The sequence below is a fragment of the Phyllostomus hastatus genome, unplaced genomic scaffold, assembly GCF_019186645.2.
Source record: "Phyllostomus hastatus isolate PE091 unplaced genomic scaffold, TTU_PhHast_1.1 phas_contig_402, whole genome shotgun sequence".
In the NCBI taxonomy this organism is placed as follows: domain Eukaryota; kingdom Metazoa; phylum Chordata; class Mammalia; order Chiroptera; family Phyllostomidae; genus Phyllostomus; species Phyllostomus hastatus.
The window spans coordinates 1,652,961-1,672,186 of NW_025333873.1; the positions used below are offsets into that span (position 1 = coordinate 1,652,961).

Sequence of the window (19,226 nt, forward strand, 5' to 3'; positions counted from 1 at the left end):
ACTTAACGCAGCTTTAAAAGAACCCCCCACATTTCCATTGATGGCAAACAGCTTAATTTAAAGTCAATTCTAAAAGTCAACTCCGACATTGAAGTTTTCTTTTTCCCTTTGTTTAGATATTCTGACTATTCAGAATTCTTTTCTACCCTTCTTCCCACGCCTCTGCAGAGTGAGAGAAAGGAAAGGCTTCTCTGCCGCCTGGTAGTGAAGAGCTACCCACTCTGGCCGCCGCAGAGAGATCTGCTCCCTGTTGGTCTCTGGTCATCAGGCCAACCCTGGGGGCGTGACTAAAGAGTCCTTGTTGGCAGGTCATTTGGTCCACATGGTCGCTCCAGCTCCCTCCGCAAGTCCTCCACACAGCATCTCGGCCACCTCTGGGCCCCTGTTGGGAAGACACCAAGACTCTTGACATTGTCCCGTGCTGCTCTGGTCTCAAGCTCTCTCTACCCACAAACTCTCAGCTGCCCCTCTCTGCTCTCCTGATCTGTTGAAGAGCTAATCCAGGGCACATGTGTCCTTTTGTTTGCAAATCCCCTCAACCTTTCTGGTTCCCTCCCTCTCCCACTCCATTAGACCAAGTCCCAGGTACGAAAACACAGACCTTGTGGCCCCAGGCTCCTCACTGGCTCTTCTCTAATCATCTCCTCGCCACCGTCCTGAGCCCCAGCTCTCCTTTGTCCGTTATGGCTAAGGAAGAGCTTAGCAAGGATCCCTGAGTGGGACTTCAGGTTCTTGTTAGTGCAAACATGTCAGGGCTTCCAGCTTTCCTAAGCTGTGACAGGAAGCCCATGGCAAGGCCACCTCCTTAGCTGGCCTTTCCCCAGCTCCACCCCTGCCCTCATCTCAGAGAAGTCCCCATGCTCCCTACACTTCCTTTCCCAGGAGGGAATGGCGTTACCTCCTTTCCCAGGAGGGAATGGGGAGCCATTCCTGAAAGCAAAGCCTGACAGCCATGCTGGGTGTTATCGTTACCCAAGCTGGGCATTTATTTCGTGGACTGCATACACCAGGGATCTGCCTTGGAGGTCTGGTAGCTATCTTAAACATATGTATCTGGATAGAAAGTCTCCCTGTAATTAATCTGTAATCTTGAAAAGATGCTCATTCAATGGAGATCATTAACTCAGTAATATTTAGATTTTTCCCACTTTAATTCTGTGTTTATAGCCCATAATAATGAAGGACAATGAGATTGGGTGACATTTTTAACAAGACCATTAGAGTTCCGTGATCTCACTCCCAAAATGAAGGTCCCATACAGGAGAGAGTGCCTGCTCTTGCCAGAGTTACCCCAGTTTCCAGCTAAAGTATAATAGTCTCCTGATGCTTTTCACAAACAGAATGCAATCTGGCTTCCTCTATACACTTCTTAATAACTCTTCTGAAGAGATGACTGAGTCTGAACTGTTGACTCAGATGGTACCAGCTTTCCAAGAATCCTGCTTTCAGAAGTGGAAATGATGAATTGAAGAGTTAATAATCTTGATTTTTTAAATGTGTCCACCACTGAGGTCCCTGAGCTTATATACAAAGATTAAAAGACACAATTGCCTCAAAAAATAAACTGAGTAACCTGTATGTAGGCCAAGCCATCTACAATCTAGACAACCATGTAGTCCTGCACCTTAGATCCAAAGGGGGTCCAGTGAGCTCAGAGACCTAGAGTGCATGTCCTGGTGGAAGTGACAGTTTCAAGAGGGTGTGAGAGACAAGGCCAGTAGCTGCCACCTACACTTTCAAGTCAAGAAACCAACATCTTTGGGGCTGAATAGTGAGCTCAGAGACACCACTCTGTGGAAAAGTACATGCCTTCAGTTACCTAGATATGTTTTTTTTTTTACAAAAAATAGCCCAGCAGCAATAGATGAAGGTCCCCTAGGAGGAAGGCAGCCAAAGTGGGGTCTGTACTTCCAGGGAAGAGACGTTTCCAAGAACCACTGATTGACTGTTAGTGCACACCCCAGGCTTGCCTGAGAAGAGACCCCTGAAATGTCACACTTCTTAGAAAAATATTCTAGACTGTCAGTATGAAAGAGAAACTGAGGCTAACCCACTTCTACTAGGGACTCCTGAAGAGAGAAAGAGGCAAGTGCAAAAGAAACAGGAGAGAAGGAAAAGGAAGCGGGAGAAGAGGGAAGGGAGACATGGATGTGGATAGAAGCATTCAGTGAAACATCTTTCCCCAAAACGGTGGCGATGTGATGGAAATAGTGGGCGGGGAGTTAGTTCTCGTGATAACCCATGTAAATGGGATCTAGTAGGAGAGAAATTATATATGCCTAACACTTTCACTCAATGTGGGCTTTTTGGTTATTTTGGTTTGGGGGTCAGGGTCAGGGCGTTGCGCCTGCTGTTTGCTGGCACTGTGCTGGGCAGGTCCTAGAGAATATAAACATGAAATCAACTAAGCTCAGTCTCCTGGCTTTGAAGAACTCAGTATGATGAGTGAAACAGACATGGAAGGAAGTGATTACAACACAAGGAGGTGAATGCAGCTAAAGTTGTTTCACAGGGAAACATTTCCCATGGAAATATGGAGAACAGAGTGACTCACTCAGGGCCTGCATAAAGGAAGATCACTCTACATGATAGAAGAGGACAGAATTCTTCTCCCCTCATGAGACCCATCCAGTTCCATGAAGCCTCCCTGACCCTCCTTCCCTCCCCCAGTAGAATCGACCCGCTCCCCTTGCCACGTACACACCACTCCTATGTCTTTCCACACCTCGCCACACACACACTCGGCCTCCTCCTAACATGCTATAAACTCCTTTCATGCCAGGCGATGTTTTATTCACGTTTAGCACCTAGAACATTGATGTAGAATATTGTGTGTCAGACTGTTGGTTGCTAATAAGTATTTATTGGATGGATGGATGGGAGAGAGGAAGGGAGGAAGGAAGGGAGAAAAGAAGGAAGGGAGGAAGGAAGGGAAGAGTAAGGGGAAATAAATTCCTTAAACTTCTAGAACTTATTTCTATAACCTCCATCATTCTCCTGTACTTGGCCACCTCCCAATCACCCCTTCTCCAGGAGTATTTCCCCCAATTCTCTTCTAATTCTCCTCCTCCCCATCTATCCCTTCCTATCCCTTTTCATCTTTTTCTCCACCATTCTCTTCTCCAATTTCCCATTGCTTTTGTGGTGTCAGAGGTCTGATATGGATCATGACAACAATGAAGTGAAGAAAGGAGGAGCCAAGTGTAACGTTTTTCCAAGGCGGCCTGTCTTCGTACTTTTAGGTCAATGAGGAGCAAAGAAGAACCAGACCCAGCACCTCCACAGCCTTACTCTTTGGGGCCTGTGGCAGTGGGTAGGCTACAGTATCCAAGGATCATGTGGCCAATCTGTTTCGAGAGTTTCCAGAACAAAGCAAGAGTCATGGAGACACCACGGTCTGCTCATAAAGACACCACACGGTGACCTCCAACTGCAGACTCCGGAGGGATCACCTGTGCCAGCCTCCTCGCATTACAGCTTAGGAAACCCAGGCACCAGAGAAATTAAGTGACTTGCCCAAGGTCACACAGCAAGTCACAGCTGAGCCAAACCCAGATCCCCGGTCTCCTGACAACTAGTCCAGTGTTTTTCTCACGATAATGCATCGCCTCTCACTCCGGTGATACATTTCCTGCGTGCCTGGATTGATGCAGCCGACACGCGCACACGCACGGGGAGTCATTCTTCCTGCCGAGAAATGCATCCAGTTATGGAGAGGAAGGTGACAGCTGTTTAATAGCAGCTCTGTGGGATGGTTCTGGACTTAGAATGTGGAATATTATCTCCCACTAATGCGTTAGAGGAGACACAGGGAAACAGAATGTAATTATCCAAATGGCTGTTTTTCCCGGATACTAAAACTAATTCTCCCGTCCTGGTGAATAATGCTGAGGGGTCTTTAACAATTAGTTTATGCCCCGTCTGAAAGCTGTCACAGCTCCTAATAGCACAGGGACCTGTTTTGCCAATCAGGGGTATCGATCTGAGACTGCCTCGGAGATCAGCCTGCAGGTTCATCAATTTCCTGAGGGCTCCAGAGAGAGTCTCTCCAACAAAGGGGATCCGGGGAGACGTCGCTGCTCAGTTCCTGATGGCACGGCCTCCGGGAGCCTCCCTCCAATATGGCCATTCTCCTCCACTTCCTTTTGTCTTCCTGCGAGCCCACGGCAGCCTGTTTGGCTCCAGGCCCCAGTGACGGGGGTGCACAGGGAGTAGGGATTTAGAGAAACCCTCTATTCTTAGAAGAACCCAGACAAGTGGGCTTCCTACCACCCCTCTTTAAGCAAACCTCGTATACAGGCATCTCCACTAGAAAGCACATAAATTAAGTATAATTAATTCATCTCATCAACCAAGAAATAACTTCTCCTCCTCTAAATGTCTGCAGGCTTTTATTTTTACCACCATTATGGTACTTAAGTTTTACCACAATTCCTAGTTATTTGTGCTCCTGTCACATCTGCCCTAAGATTCCTAGTCTTTGAGGAGAAGAGTCGATGAATCATCTCCGTATTTCCGCGGCACCTGACACCTACTGCAGAACCGTATACAGGCAGGATGCCCGAGGAGTAAAAACCTTAACATGAAGTCACTCACGGAAACACATTTAATGCAGGGCTTTAGAAAAAGGTGCCCATGGTGTGCGAGGGTGAGCCTTGTGAAGAAGCTCTGGGTAACGTGCGCCCTTTTTACGTCCTGCTCTCCAAAGGCCGGTTGGCTGCACGGAGGCCAGACCTGTGGCAGGAGTGGACTGGCTGGCCAAGCTCAAGACAGCGTGCAAACACTGCAGCAGCTCCTTACCCAGAGAGAAAGGGAACAGAGCCAACTCAGGCTGAAACAGAGCCTGGTACCCAGAAGACTTGCTCGCGGCTCCGTAGACTTTCCCGTAAGGGACAGTCAGTGGACTGGAGAAGGCCGAGGACACTGGAGCTAAGCCGGAAGAGCCATAACTCACGGCTTTAAATCTGGTCAGGCTGTCAGGCAGTGGACACTTACTGCCCTGGACATCAGTGGGGGGAGCTGAAATGCACGTCTTCCTCACACGGATGAGGAAGCATTTGGGCAAAGTCTGCGCTGACCGAGGCACCGTCCAAGGGCCAAGCGGCATAAACTGTTAGGTAACATTTTCTCCAAGGTGGAGAAACGAGGCGAGAAGGCGGCGAGATCGCCGCGACAGAACTCCTGCTCTGGTTTCTGTCTGAGGATGAGCAAGATGGCGCTGCCGCCTTCTGGGAGGGGAGAGGGCTGGTGCAGCTCACAGACGATGCACCGAGAGCCTTTATGAATTGAGTCTCTGGAAGTCCAACTAGAGAGGGTATCGATCCCAAAGTCACCCTCGGGTGCAACAGCAATAAATTATAAGTCAGCTTTTATTATGTGAGAGACTTACACATGCTAAGAGTTTGTCTTTCTCCCTTTTATTATCCTAATGAAATGCCATGATCTGACCTAATCACAAGAAAGCATCCAGTGCAAAGGGAACAGGATTTCTGGGCTAACTGACTACGTTCCTCACTGAGAAGGAACTAACCTGCCAGGACCCCTGCTGTCTGTGGGGAACAATCTGGAAAGTGAATGGCACGGCTTCAGTGAAACTCGAAGGGGATGAAGTCCGGCACGGGGTGCGGAGGGGTGCTGGGCCAGCCCAAACAATCCCCCCTCCCTGGGTGGGCACCGGCTGCGGTCCAAACCCTGACTCGCTGCCCCAGGGAGGCACCGATCCCAGCTGGTGTGTGTGCAGATACTACAGTGCAAGTAATATCTGTCCTTCTGCACATACCTAGAATTGTCTTCATCGTCATCCCTTAGTTGGAAAAGACCTGTTCCAGAGCCGTTTGTTTATCAGTCCCCTAAACATTTGTAAATATCTGTGAACATGCACAGGAAGGAATCGCTGGTCCTCACAGAGCTCGTGTGGTCGAAAAAGAGAAGCATGTGTGACAACTAGTTACAATGGAGTGAACTGCCGCCACAGGGGAAGAACAGGGACATAAATGCAAGGGCGATCCCTAGTGGGAGAGATGGCGTCCCGGGCACCTCTCCCTGAGACCACACACAGCTTATTTCATGGAGATGGAGACGAGAAGAGGCACAGCATGGCAGCTCCCGCGGGCAGGGTGAATCCACGTTTGCGTGTACCTGGTGAACAATCAACTTCCCCGGTGCTTGAGCAAACTTCAGATGGAAACAGCTTCCCCAGAGCCCTGGGAAGGATTCGCTGTCAGCCAGATTGCTTCCCGGGGGCCGTGTGCCGGGCGACTTCTCCTCTCACTCGGAGACAGATGAGACCGAGGGCCCCACACGGAAGCAGGCTGAATCCCTAACCTTCTGTGGGAGGCTCGAACATTTATCTGAGTTAGGGGTTCTCTTCGTCTTTATTTTTCACCTAGGACCAGAACGTTTATTTAAAAATTATAGAATTTGATCAGTCTCATCGGTTGTCGCTCAGAGATTTAAATTTCCAAATAAGTAAGATAAAATATCTTAGGAGAACATTATTGCTTACTTCAAAGAGCAGCACCTACCTCGGGAGTGTTACTCTTTTCTTTCACAACATGGGTAGGTTTCCTCGCATAAGTAGTTCATGACATAATAACAGAAACTTTAGCAGTACCCTGACAAACTCAATGCCATGTTGGTTAAGAACTCAGGCTCTGGAGTTTGACCCTCTGCGCTTGAGTCTCCGTTCTGCTCTTTACCAGCAGTGTGAACTTGGCCAGTTCCTTTGCTTCTCTCAGCCTCAGTTTACCCATCTGTAAAATAATGATGATAATGACATCTATCTCATAGGGTTGCCGAGTGGAGCAAATAAGATATTGTATATTTTGTGTTTATCACTGTGGTTAGCATATAGGGAGATTTGATCACTAGTAATTACCCTTTTTAAGGGCGAAGGAAGGGCCAGGCCTTGGAGAGGTCAATAAGTATTTCAAAAAGGGAGGGCACGGGTTCCAAGATACACCCTTGACCACCACATGCAAGAAGAAAACTCCTCCCACTCACCCCAGTGGGAAGACCTTGCTAAGTTAGCCTGCAGGTTCTAAAGGGGATCACTAGCATGAATGGAGATCAAAGGTTGAATCCCAGCTGGAACTTGGCTCTTGACATGAGAGACCTTGAATATTCCAAAGGACTGGGAGGCCAGGGGCTCGTCACAGCACTCACCTATGATCAGGAGGACAGCATGGGCATTGAATCTGGCCATGGTATGACTCTAAATAGCATGGGCATCTGCTACGAAAGTTTGCCAAGACTGCTGAGACTCCAGGAGTAATGTAACTGGCCTCCCGAGAAGCCAGAAGCAGCGCTGTGACATACCATGTGAAGGGGCAGAGACCACTCTCCCTGGAAGAGTCCCAGAGGTCTTCGAAGAAGCACAGTATGAGTGGGGCCCTGTGGGTGGAACTCAGGCAGAGAGAGGCCGGGGTCTCCAGGTACATAGACAGTGAGGACGGTGGTAAGCACGGGGTGAGGGCAAAGCACTGACTAACAGCAACAGCGCCACCGTCAGCCCGCGCTCACCCATATCCAGTCCTGGCCAGAAACCAGACTCTGCACTGAGCACTCCAGATGGGTTTTCTCACTCTCCTCTGCATGACCCACCCAGTCGTTCGTTATCCCAATTTTAGAGAGAACCTAAGAGACAGCGGCTTTAATTCGAGCTAAGGTGTAAAAGCAAAGGTGAGGGCCCCGGCCTCACTGAATCTTTTCACTCAATTTGGTGGGGGGAAGCCTGGGGCTTGCCTAGCAAACTGTGAGGGATGTGGGGTGGCTGAAGGCCCAGAGGTGGGACTGGGACTTCCGGAGGAAAGGTGGACCTGGAGCTGCCCAGGGTGGGTTACAATGGCAGGGAAGGCTTCAGGCACTGCGGTTTCAGCTCATACCCAGTGTGATACCCAGCTCACACCCGGGTATTCTTTACCCTTGGCTGACCCCTTCTCCATCCGAGGCAGCCTGGAATAAACAGCACCCAGCTGACGCCTGGGAGCCCACGCTGTGTATGGTGCCCAGATGGCGCCCTTGATTTTCTTTATTTATTTAGATGTCATTTTCAGCACCGATGAGTGATTCTACACCAAGGTGGGTCTGCTCAGTCTCCCATCCTAAAATCAGACGGGGGGGTGGAGAAAGTTTGGGGTACCTGAAGTATACTTACCATTTATTAATTCGGCCAACTCTGAGCAAGCGGTTTCTACTAAATTGCAGGACAGAGGCAGCAAAGTGCAGGAGGGTAGAAAGGAATACTCAGGTCTCTCAATTAATACTTTGGTGAAAATGTTAGTTGATTTTCTAACATTTTTTCCCCTGGGAATTTCTTTTTCTCAAATTCAATCTGATGTGGAAAAGCAATAGAGCGTGGAAGGTAAGGGTGTAGGTTAAGAGTCAGACTGCCTGGATCCAAAGCCTGGTGCTACTCTTAGTATCTGTGTTATCTGAGGTGAGTTACTTGACCTCTCTGAACCTCACATTCCTCATCTGCAGAAACAGTACTACCTACTCTTAGAGTCCTAGGGAAATAGAGGGAATCGATACTTGTGTAGCCCAGCATAGAACTGGGCACGTGTTTCATGCTCAGTAAGGTCGGCTACTGTTACTCCGTGAGGCAGACAGAAGCATGGCTGCCCGGGTGGCATTATGACCGAGGGGCCTGCAGTTGTACCTGGTCAGCCCCCCCACAACCCCACACTGACTCTCGTGGTGCCTCGGGGGGCCCTGGGCAGTGGTGATCTGGCAGGTGTTTGACCACAGGCTCTCCAGAGGGGTAGGAGAGAGAGAGCCCTGATTCCGGCATTTGCGAATCTCTGCCTCATAAACACTCCCGACAATGACCAATGTTAAGATACCACCCTGAGGTCACTACGCACAGGCTTAGGAAACGATGCGGGCCCACAGCTGGCCCCAGCACACCTCTGGCCCTGGGACTCGGGAGCCTGGTGCGGAACCCAGAGAAGACCCCTCCTAGCTCCGGCTCTGTATATTCTAGTCAGGGGAACCGAGACTTTGCAGCTGCGCGTTCTGTTCCCAAGGGTGGGCAAGCATCGAGGAATGGGCAGAGTGCAGAGCAAGGACAGAGTCTGAGAATTCAGGATCCTGGGTTTATGCCCAATCCAAAAGGTAATGGGTCTGATAGCGCAGTGACTCTTAATTAGATGAGATTGAATCAGCAAAACTGTTTCCTGTGGCTAAAAGACTTTCCCTTGAAGTACAGCCATTCAATTACTGCCAGGGCCCACTGGGCAGTGAGCCTCAGCTGAGGGTGGGGGAACATGGTCTGAAGGCATGTGTGGCACAGACCTTCAAGGATGGCGTGTGTGCGGGGTGTGTGTGTGTGTAGGAGGAGCACAGGCCAGCAGGGACCGAGATCCTTGGACTGACAAACTCAGCAGTCACCCTAGTAGAAGGCAGCCCAAGAACCAGAAAGATCACATTGAAAAGCACTGGACTGGGAACCCAGGAGCCTGGGGTTTAGGCCCAGCACCACGTGACTCCGTTCCTCCTTCTGAAAATAGGAAAATGGTGATGCCTGCCTGGTCTTTTTCGCTGGAATATTGGAGGAGCAGGTGAAACATTGTCTGTGAAAGCTCTACTCAGAGAAGTGGCAGAACACCCCGCCCAGGGGTTGGCCAGTTGGCTGGGGGATTCTGCCACAAGTCAGCGGCCAGGGCAGGTGCCAGACCCCAGCACTGAGAACAGCGGGGGCAGGGCCAGGGACTGGAATCCACAAGCCACTGGTGCCAAGAAAGCAACTCTTTATGTCCTCCAAGGGGCTGTGAGAGCGTCACCCCTCTGGTCCCCTCACATTCTCAGGTTGGAACCTGGAACCCCTCAGAGGGATCGTTAACGCCTCTGGGTTTTCCCTTTTCTCTCTAAAATTGGGATCGTGAGGAGAAAGGTTGAAGAAGCAGATGGAGAGTTAGCACAGCGCTGCACGCACGGCTCCTGCTTCCACTGGGGCGCTGCTCTGTGCTGCTCACTCAGGCCCAGCTGCCTCGGCCCCAGACCCGCTCTGGGGCCTTCAGCCGAGCCCTCCCCGACAACCAGCACTGCCTCGGTTTCAACTCTGAAGAAAGACATCTGACGGGCCCATGCAGGCTCTTGAGCAAGGCCACGTAAATCCTGGGCTGTTCTTCCACCGTGGCTGGGGAGGGGTCACACAGCCTGGAGAGGACCGGCCACGTAACGTGGGGCAGACTTCCTTAGACGCCAGTGCAGGGAGCAGGCCACACTTGGCCTCTGAATCCCTGCTCCCTGAGACCGTTTTCTCGTCTTCTCGTCTTCTCACCTTCTGAGTGAGCAGGGCCATGAGAAAACTTGTGGCGGCCCACGAGACCACCCTGAAGGTCACACGGAAGGGGCAGGTGGCAGTGGGGGCGGGGGCAGGTGGGGGCGCTGGAGCTGTGGGTGGAAGAGCTGCCGCAGTCTCCGAGCGAACGCCGTCCTCTGAACAGGCCCCGAGGGCCGTCCTCCGGCGAACGCTGCAGCATTCGCCCAGTTCTCCCCCGACCTCCGAGTCTCATTCCCCTGATCAGGCAAAAAGAAGAAATTCTTGGTGGAGTTTTCATGAAAAATTCAGTAATGTTGGTATGTATTAGGTTGAATCATGTGACGTAACCACATCCACGGGTCCCAAAGGGTCAAATGTCAGCAATTCCAACCTAGCAGGAAGTGGGCAGCCCGTCACCCTACCAGGACCTCCTCCGCCAGAAAATGCTACAGCCTCAACCCACCACCCTCCGGTCACTCACAGCTCCACACTAGTGTGTCGTGGACAACACACCTCTTCCCGGTGTGCAGACAGGAGCGGGGTTAACTCAGCACTTTGCTAATCCCCTGCCCTCAAGACATGCAGCTTGCTGTTAGAGGAGCCAGACCGAGACGTAGCAATGCAACAAAAACTCCGAGTTCTCAGGTTGGAAAATTCCAGAGATCACTCTTATGTTCAGTTATGGGTTTGTTTGTTTTTTTCTCTACCCTTGAAATTGGGGCCATGGTGAATATAATCATACAAAAAGTGAAACATGGGCAGTTGGTTGACAGGGATGAACATGTGTGTTCACACATGTTGTGTGGTGCAGAGGTGGGCAGTGAAAGCGGCAGGATGGTATGTCCAGCACAGACATGTCACTCATGCCCTGGCCTTTGCCTGGGGTGCTTTCCCTTCCATCCTCGTCCTGTGGTCACTGCTGAAGTTCATGGCCCAACGCAGGTGTTACCTCCTTTGTGCAGCCTTCAGTGAGAATGAGTCAGCCCTCCCTTTAAACTTCCGTAAATCGCTCTTCCGTGTTCCCGTGTGTCTTAACCTCCACAGGAACATAAGATCCCCCCTAGGAACATGAGAATGAAAGTGTTTTTGACCTATCTTTAATAATTCTGCATATTAATTTTTTAAAAAGCTGTGTCGTAACTCAGTATTTCCCAATACTGTGGGGGTGAAAAAGTGCCCCATCTTCAAATACATGTAATGAATGTTGAGTTTTCCAGTGTTGCCCAAATTTCTCTAGTGCAGGAAATTTAATGCTGATGGCGCTAATGTGCAGTATAAATCTCTGAGAAGCAGCTAGAATAAAACACATACCCTTCCTATACTTATTGCCATGAAATTACCTTTTTATGAAGCACCAAAAACAGCCTCCAAACCAGTGTTTTCTGCCAAAAACAGTTCAGGAGACACCAGTGTAGCAGAAGCTGCCTCAAGTCAGGTGTGGACAAGTCATAGTTTAGATTTGGCTCCGTGACCTTGGACTTCTCTGGGCCTGGGTTTCTTCACCTGTTCAACAAAGATAATAATACCTACTCGTACAGCCGGTGGAGGATGAAGTGACATAGAGCACATGCAGAGTGACTTACAAGGTGACTGGCACTGAGCAGGTTCTCAATCCATGTTCACTGTTAGTTTCTTGGGACTCCTCTACCGCTGAGTTTACTCCAGAGCAGGTACTCCAGGGGGGCCCGTTCAGAAGCACAGCACCGCAGAGAGGTCTGGAAGGCTTCTGATAGCCAAGAGAAACCCAGCCAGGCCAGACACTCAACTGAGTGCAGGGGTCTCCACAGGATCTTCATGTCTGCCCACCTCCTTAGCAGAACCAGAGACCATTGATGGACCGCTAACTTCTTCCTGGCCGCAACAAATGCCCACTGCCCCCACTTAGCCACTCGGGCTGGGCTGTGATGAATCACTCCCATGCAGCACACTGAATAAAATAATAACTCACTCTCCTCTATGGCTTCTGGGTCATCACCTCAACCACGTCTGATGGACCTTCCATGAAATGCCCTGAAGCTGTGCACCAGGACAGTTCTGACCCCGGCAACCCTGGAGGCAGACAGGACAGGAATTATTCATGCCCGTCTCACAGATATGAAAAGCAAGACATGGAAAGAGTAAGCCAGGGGTCTGAGCCTTTGCCCTGAGATCAACAGCTGATCAGCCTCACCTGCTGGACACGAGCTTGCTGTTTCTCAATCGGCCTCCAGGGCTCTGGGGCCTGCCTCAGGTCCCACTTTGAGTGTGTGATGTTTCTGTCTCAGTAATTCCTCCCTTGTCCAAGCCAAACTGCCCAGCCAGGTCCCCCCTGAACAGCCCTGTCTAGTAGCCATGGTGACCGGGACCTTGCCGGCACTGGTTCCTTTTGTTCAGCTTGAAGCCTTCCCCACCCCACCCCCGGGCCTCACCAGGTACCCCAGGCTGCTCTCCACTGGGCAAGCTATATTCCCAGGTATTAAATGTTTGAGCCACGTCTTCATCCCTCTCCTTAACCACCTGGCCAACCTATACACATCCTTCATGCCACCTGCAAGGTGTCCCTTAAAAGTTACAAATAATGAAAAGAGAGACCACCGGCCAGGGCACAGACTGCCACCGATTTTCACACTGGAGGTTGAAAACAGCTCCGGTACTGTGGACCCCTGCTTCCAGGGCGTGAAGCTGTTCTGTGTCTAAATGAACCTCTCTCTTCAGCTGCTGCCCCTACCATAGCCGATGCCGTGCCAGTTGCCTCCGCATAATGCACTGTGAGCTCCCCACTGTGACTCCTAATGGACTACTAAGTCAGTGTTGCCCCGTGGATCTCAGCCTATGACACAGCAATCACAAGCAAGCAGTTTGAAATGACTTTCTGGAGATGAGGCCACAAGCAAACAGAGGCCAAACCAGAGCAAGGCCTATTGTGAAGACATCAGCCAGAATGGGGTCAGGAATGAATGGACAGGCTGTGCTGCAGGCCAGAGAAACCACTGTTTCCTGGTAATTGGGACCCAGCGAGCCCCATAGAAGAAAGCTGACTGCACTGTCCTCTCCAGGCCAGTAGAGACAGCAATCCTGCAACCCATTCCATCAGGGGCCATGAGAATAGTGCAGCCAACATGCATCAGCTGTACTCCGAGTCGGCACCCCCGGGAGCTTCGTGGACACTGGCTCATGTGCTCGTCACAAAGACCTGATGAAGGTACCATTATTACCTCCATGACACACATGAGAAAATGAGTCTTGGTGAGGATGAGCTACAGCCCAAGCTTCCAGAGTGAGTATGTGGCAGAGCAGGGTCAAACGCAGGCAGCCTGTCTTCAGAGCTCAGCTCAGGACCCACTGAGGAGTCCTAGTTGAATCCGGGCCCCTTTTATGGGGCATCTCAATGAATGCTGTTCACAGGAAGAGAGCGCTGAATTAGGGGTCTGTCCTGACAGAGGGAGCTGTAAATAGAGGACAGCAGGCTGCCTTCAGGTCCCCCTCCTTCCTTCTGTGTGATCTGGACAAGAGTGAATCTCTTAGTGACTTTGTAACTACCTTGCAGAGTGATGACAAAGACCGAATCTCATAATAATGTCAAAGTGCTTGAGAAACCACGATTTGACCATATCAGCCCTTAGTACTTTCTGTCGTATCCTACGGATACACAGTGTATGAAGAACCCCGGTCCTGCTACTAACCAGCTAACTGAAATGCCCCAACTGGCTTTGTGACTTGGTACCTCTGAGCTTCAGCTTTTCAACCATAGAGCGGCACTGCTGATACATGGCCACCTTCTCACCTAACTTCCTCTGAGCTGATTGCCCAGGTTGTTGCAAAGCTGCATGAGCTGAGGCCCGTGGGCACCCTGAGGACGCACAGCATACCATGTGAATGGAAGGCACTTATTATGAAGGAGCTTGTGCTTAGATGCCCTCTCCAGAGCTGCCAGCACTTTGCAGACACAGTCTATTCATTTTCATAAGCAGACCCAGATGGACCACCTTAGGGGACCATCTGCCTGGGTAGAGGAGCCAAGCCAGCCTCAGAGAGATGGGGAGACTCTGGCTCACTGGGGTGAGAGTGAATCCTGTAATTGATGCTTTCAACACCCACCCAACCTGATACAGACCATGCTGCCTCTGAGAGAAGAGAGAGACTCCTACACCCCCAAATTTCCCCTTGTCTGGAGGGATCGGTTCATCAGCCCACATAAGTTCATGAGAAAGTCTTCAAGGTAACACAGAAAATACAGACAGCCTTGCAGCCAAATCCAAGGCACAGTCCTAGGACCAGCACCACCAGAATTTGCATAATTAGAAATATAGCCTTTGGCCAGATAGCTCAGGTGGTTAGAGCATCACCTCAACATACAAGGTTGCAGGTTCAATCCCCAGTCAAGGTACAAAGAATCAACCAATGAATGCATAAATAAGTGGGACAACAAATCAATGTTTCTCTCTCTCTCTCTCTCTCTCTCTCTGTCTCTCTCTCTCAAATCAATAAAAAAATTTAGAGAAGCATAATTTTGATGCATGCTAAGATTTGAGAACCACTTCTTTGGAGTAAACCCAGTTGCATCTGTGGCAGCTCGTGGCAGGCACTCTGCGGAGGTAGAAGGTGAGCTTTATGGCAGCCCATTTCCCAGGCCGTCACTAATCTTGGGGCTGGAGCCAGAAAGGCAGTGGAGTTGAATGTTCCCCCTGATTTTTCCCTTGCATTCCCCCTACTCTCCAAATTGTCTCTGTATCTTAGGAGTGAATAGGACCATAAACCAGTTATTTTATCATTAATAATAGGTAAGTGGAGACACACTTCCCAAACTCTTTACTTTGATTGAACCTGGACCTCAATCTTCCTCTCTGCCCGCTAAGAAGGGTGCCAAGGTCTTAGCTGCAGGCACACCCAGCTCAGAGCACCAACCCTGTCACCTCTTCCCCTGCCCACACACCCACATGCCCTTGTCCCATCCAAACCAACTGATTATCTGATTATCTTTAGTGGTTCTGTTCAGGATTTCTCCCAAGTGCTAATGGAAGTGCTCTCACCTCTCATGGCTAAGCAGAGAAGCCTGCTCTTGACAGATAGCTCCAGGGTAACTAATACTTGGGGTATGAGCAGAAGCAAGCAGGCCCACTTTCTGTTTAGCCTGGCCTCCCCCAGCACATTGGTGCATGTACTTGGGAACCGCAGGGGAAAAGACCATGCCATGTCTCATTTGTCTCTGCAGTCCCATATGGCCTGTGGAGGATGCTCTGCAGTAACTTTGCCTGGGGGCAACCTGCCCTGGGTCTGCCAGAGTGCTATCAGCAGAGCCTGGGTTGAAGGAACACTGAGTTCAGGGGCTGGGCTGCAACCTTGTGGCTGACATTGCCTGCAGGGAGGTGGATCTGACTCAGGGTGCTGATCAGGGAGAGCTTCACACAGGCCTGGGCAAGCAGGAGTTGCTAATAAGGGATGGTCGGCATTGGCTGGGGTGATAACCAACTGCCATCCCACTTTCTTCATCACGAGGCATCTCTGTGTCCATCAGGAGGCAGGGGGCAAGAGAAAGCCCAGGATTTGGGTCCTGAGAGACAACTCTAGAACTAAACAATTAAGTGTCTTTGGTAAGTTACTACATCCTCAAGAGTGGCTTCCCATCTGGAATACGGAAGGAGCGAACCCAGGTCCAGGGCTGCTGTAAGACTCAAGTGAGCTGTTAGACACGAAGCGCCAAGTCACACAAGGCTGATTCCTCCTCTCTGCAGCTTGCCTTGGGACTCCACCCTTGGAGGGAAGGGTATGGGAATGTTAGAGTCCGAAAGTCTGGGGCAAACGGCTCCCAAAGGAGTTGCATGAGGGCTTGCAGAGTGGGTCAGCATGGAATGATCTGGCCAAAGCAATCTGCAGACTTAGGCTTGTGCCCAGAAGCCACTGGTGGCCACAGGCTACTTGGGGTGGCTTCTCAGAAATTTGTCATGAGCTCCTCCATGCAAAGACACTAACCTCAAACAGATGCCTCCCCATTGCAACTCCCACCGCGCCCCCCGCCCCAGGGCCTGGGCTTGAGTTCAACAGGTGGCATGATCGAGAATGGAGGAGACACAAAGGAGTCGGTATCCCATGATTCCATTTTCCTAAAATATGAGTGAATCGAGAGTGGCAAGATGCAGACCAGTAGCTGCGTGGGTCCAGAGGGCAGGGACTGCACAGCGCACGAGGAGTGTCTTGGGGCCGGTGGCGATGTGCTGCAGGGCTTGATTATGGTGACAATTCCACGGGCGTGAGTCACTGTCATGCTGTTGGTCAGCGGGCTCTCCACCGGCGCAGATGCCCACCTGGCAAGCCAGGATCGAACAGCGGGAAACTACCAGGGCTTCAGGGTCCTTGTCCTCAAGCAGGGTCAGAGGATCCTACCCTTAGAATACCCTAGAGGGTGTACCGGGCTGGCACCCAGAAGATCGCGATTCCAGTCCCTCTCTACCCATTACCACATATCTGACCTTGAGCCAGCCAGCTTCCTCATGTACAAAACCAGGTGACAGTAACATGCCATAGGGCTGTTGTCAGGATCCAATGAAATCGTGTAGGTTTTTGAGCTTCAAAAAACAGACAGTGCTGAGCAGGTGAAGGTCTTTTATTCTGAGTCACTCTGCAAAGGCACCACGTGAGGTCCGGGGGGGCGGGTGTAGACCAAGTCAAGAAATGATCATCAGGGCAAGAAATGATAAGTGAATCATCCCATCGGCTGTAGCAGAGACCCAGAAAATGTGTTGCAGAGTGAGTGACCAGCTCCTGGGGACTGCCTGGCCGGGTCAGCTGCCTCCGATTCCTTCATCTCCTCCCAGCTCAGACATTCTGACAGATGGACGCGGGAATTGCTTCCTAGTTCAGTGAGTGAAATGGACACGGCGAATAGTTTACAGTTACCCCTGAGCCAGTAAATCCCGGCTCTTCCGCACTGTGTTGTGCCTGGAACACATTAAACCTGGCACAAGACGAGACGTAAAATAGAGCGGAGTTTAGTTGGTTTGTTAATTTAGCCGTCAGTGGAAATCAGATGGGGAGATTCACCGTGGTGCGAAGTGGCAGTGTGTGCCTCTGTGAAAAGTGCCTTCTAAGCCGTGATTTAGAAGCCTCGCCAGGGCACTGCGGGTGTCTCGAGGATGCGTTTCCCTGCAAGTGTCAACAGCTGGCAGTTCCGCTTGATAAGGTCCATCTCCCCATCCCTACCTGTGTCCTCCCTCGTATCAGCAGGAGGTTGTCAAGCAGGCGTGGGTCAGCATGTAAATGAGGGATGGGTTTCTAAAAATAAAGCAGAGACTCCACTCCAATGGGACCGTCCTTTGCATCATTTTTTTCCCCTAAAAATGGATGGAATCCCTGCCCTGCTTGCCTCCTGGAGTGATTATGAGACCGTAATGAGATAATGGACACGAAAGTGCTTTAAGGAGTTTCATGAATAGAAATGCAGGGTGAATAGGTGTCCTTGGAATGCAGGCATAGGTCTGGGAAGAGAGAGAAAGGGTTCTTCTTTTAGAGTAGCTGCTTCGTTTTTTTCTGATTATAAAGGTTATGTATGCCCATTAGAAACCCCCTAAATTCAGAAAGGTAGAGAGAAGAAAACTTGAAACATTCATAATCCTCCAGCTCAAAGGTACCTTTGTTAACAATTCGGTATATTCCTTCTAGTTTTTCTTTCTGTGCATACAAATGGGTGTTGGTATGCTGTTCCAACCGTCTTAGATACAGGTCGGGGCGGGGGGTGGTTGGTTAATTTATCACGAAAATGTTCTCATGTTAGTAAAAGTTCTTCAAAAACATCTCTGCGTGAGACAGATGTGGCAGCTTTTATTATCATCCCCCTCACTGGATTTCTCGTTTCTTTGTTTTTACTTTTATGCTATTATAATCTACCATGAATATTTGGGGGGCTAAGTACCTGTATCACTCCCTGTTTCCTCAAGGACGTTTCCTAGCAGTAACATTTAGAGGTTTGAAAGACAGAACAAAATTTTTAAGGTTCTCAAGATCTCTGGCCAAATGTTCCTAGAAAAGTTCCATCAGTCCGCAGTCTCACCAGCAATATGTCAAAGTCTCTAACTCACTATATTTTTCCAGTACTGAGTATTATGTTTAGATCTTTGCTATCAGAAGCAGCCCAGTTTTGAAAATCCAACCCTCAGCTGACTTCCGTGCTTCAGAGATAGCACCATAAAAGAGGACTAAGGGGGTGGGCTGTCGTCCAACCATGACCATGCAGATGCAGGGGACTGGATCTCTTGTTTTCAGTGGTGGCCCTCTGAGGACCCACAAAACGACTGCTCCTGGAGCACAGTGTCAGAAAGAGTGCTCATTCCTCTATGAACACACTGCATTTGTAACTGCCTTTATTCCCCTTTCGCTTCGGCAGCTAGGAAGCACAGAAGGACACTTCATCCACGCTTTAGTTACCATGTAGAAATCTAGTGGCACAGTTATACTAACATATTACCCTTACATCACCCTCACTTATTTAGTCGTATCCTTTTATTATATGTAATTGCAGGTCACCTCAAATCCTTTTTTGAATGATGCAGAAATAGTTAATTATTTTGTCTATTATCTTCAAAAGGTGGAACTTATTTTCATTGGAGAGTAGCTTCACCATCACTAAAATGGACTTTATAAGAAGTTCAGGCGGTGCTCACCTTCATCTCCTTTCTGAAACTTAAACTCAGAGTGACGCATACAGAGGTCCCCAGCACCGGGGTCTTGGTGATTAACTATTTCGTGCTCCTTCCCGCTCCCTCCCTTCCCCACCACTGGCGGGGGCTGGAGCCCTGCGGGGGCGGGGTTGGGCACGACCATTTCGGGGCACAGGCTGCTTAGCGCTAAGGTGTTCTGTGTGTCAGCTCTTCCTGGGGGTATTTTCTTTGCTGGTCCTTTTGACATAAGACATCCCAGGCCAACAGATCATCGACACTGGAGGAGCTGGCCCTTGGCCAGAATCTGCAACAGGCAAGGAGGCTGCTCCTCC

The 19,226-nt window shown here is 50.2% G+C and overlaps 1 protein-coding gene across 1 annotated transcript in view; it reads left to right on the forward strand.

Annotated features, from left to right (window-relative positions):
* ALK (ALK receptor tyrosine kinase) overlaps window positions 1-19,226 on the forward strand; it is a 641,645-nt gene that overhangs the window by 494,900 nt on the left and 127,519 nt on the right. The window lies entirely within an intron of this gene.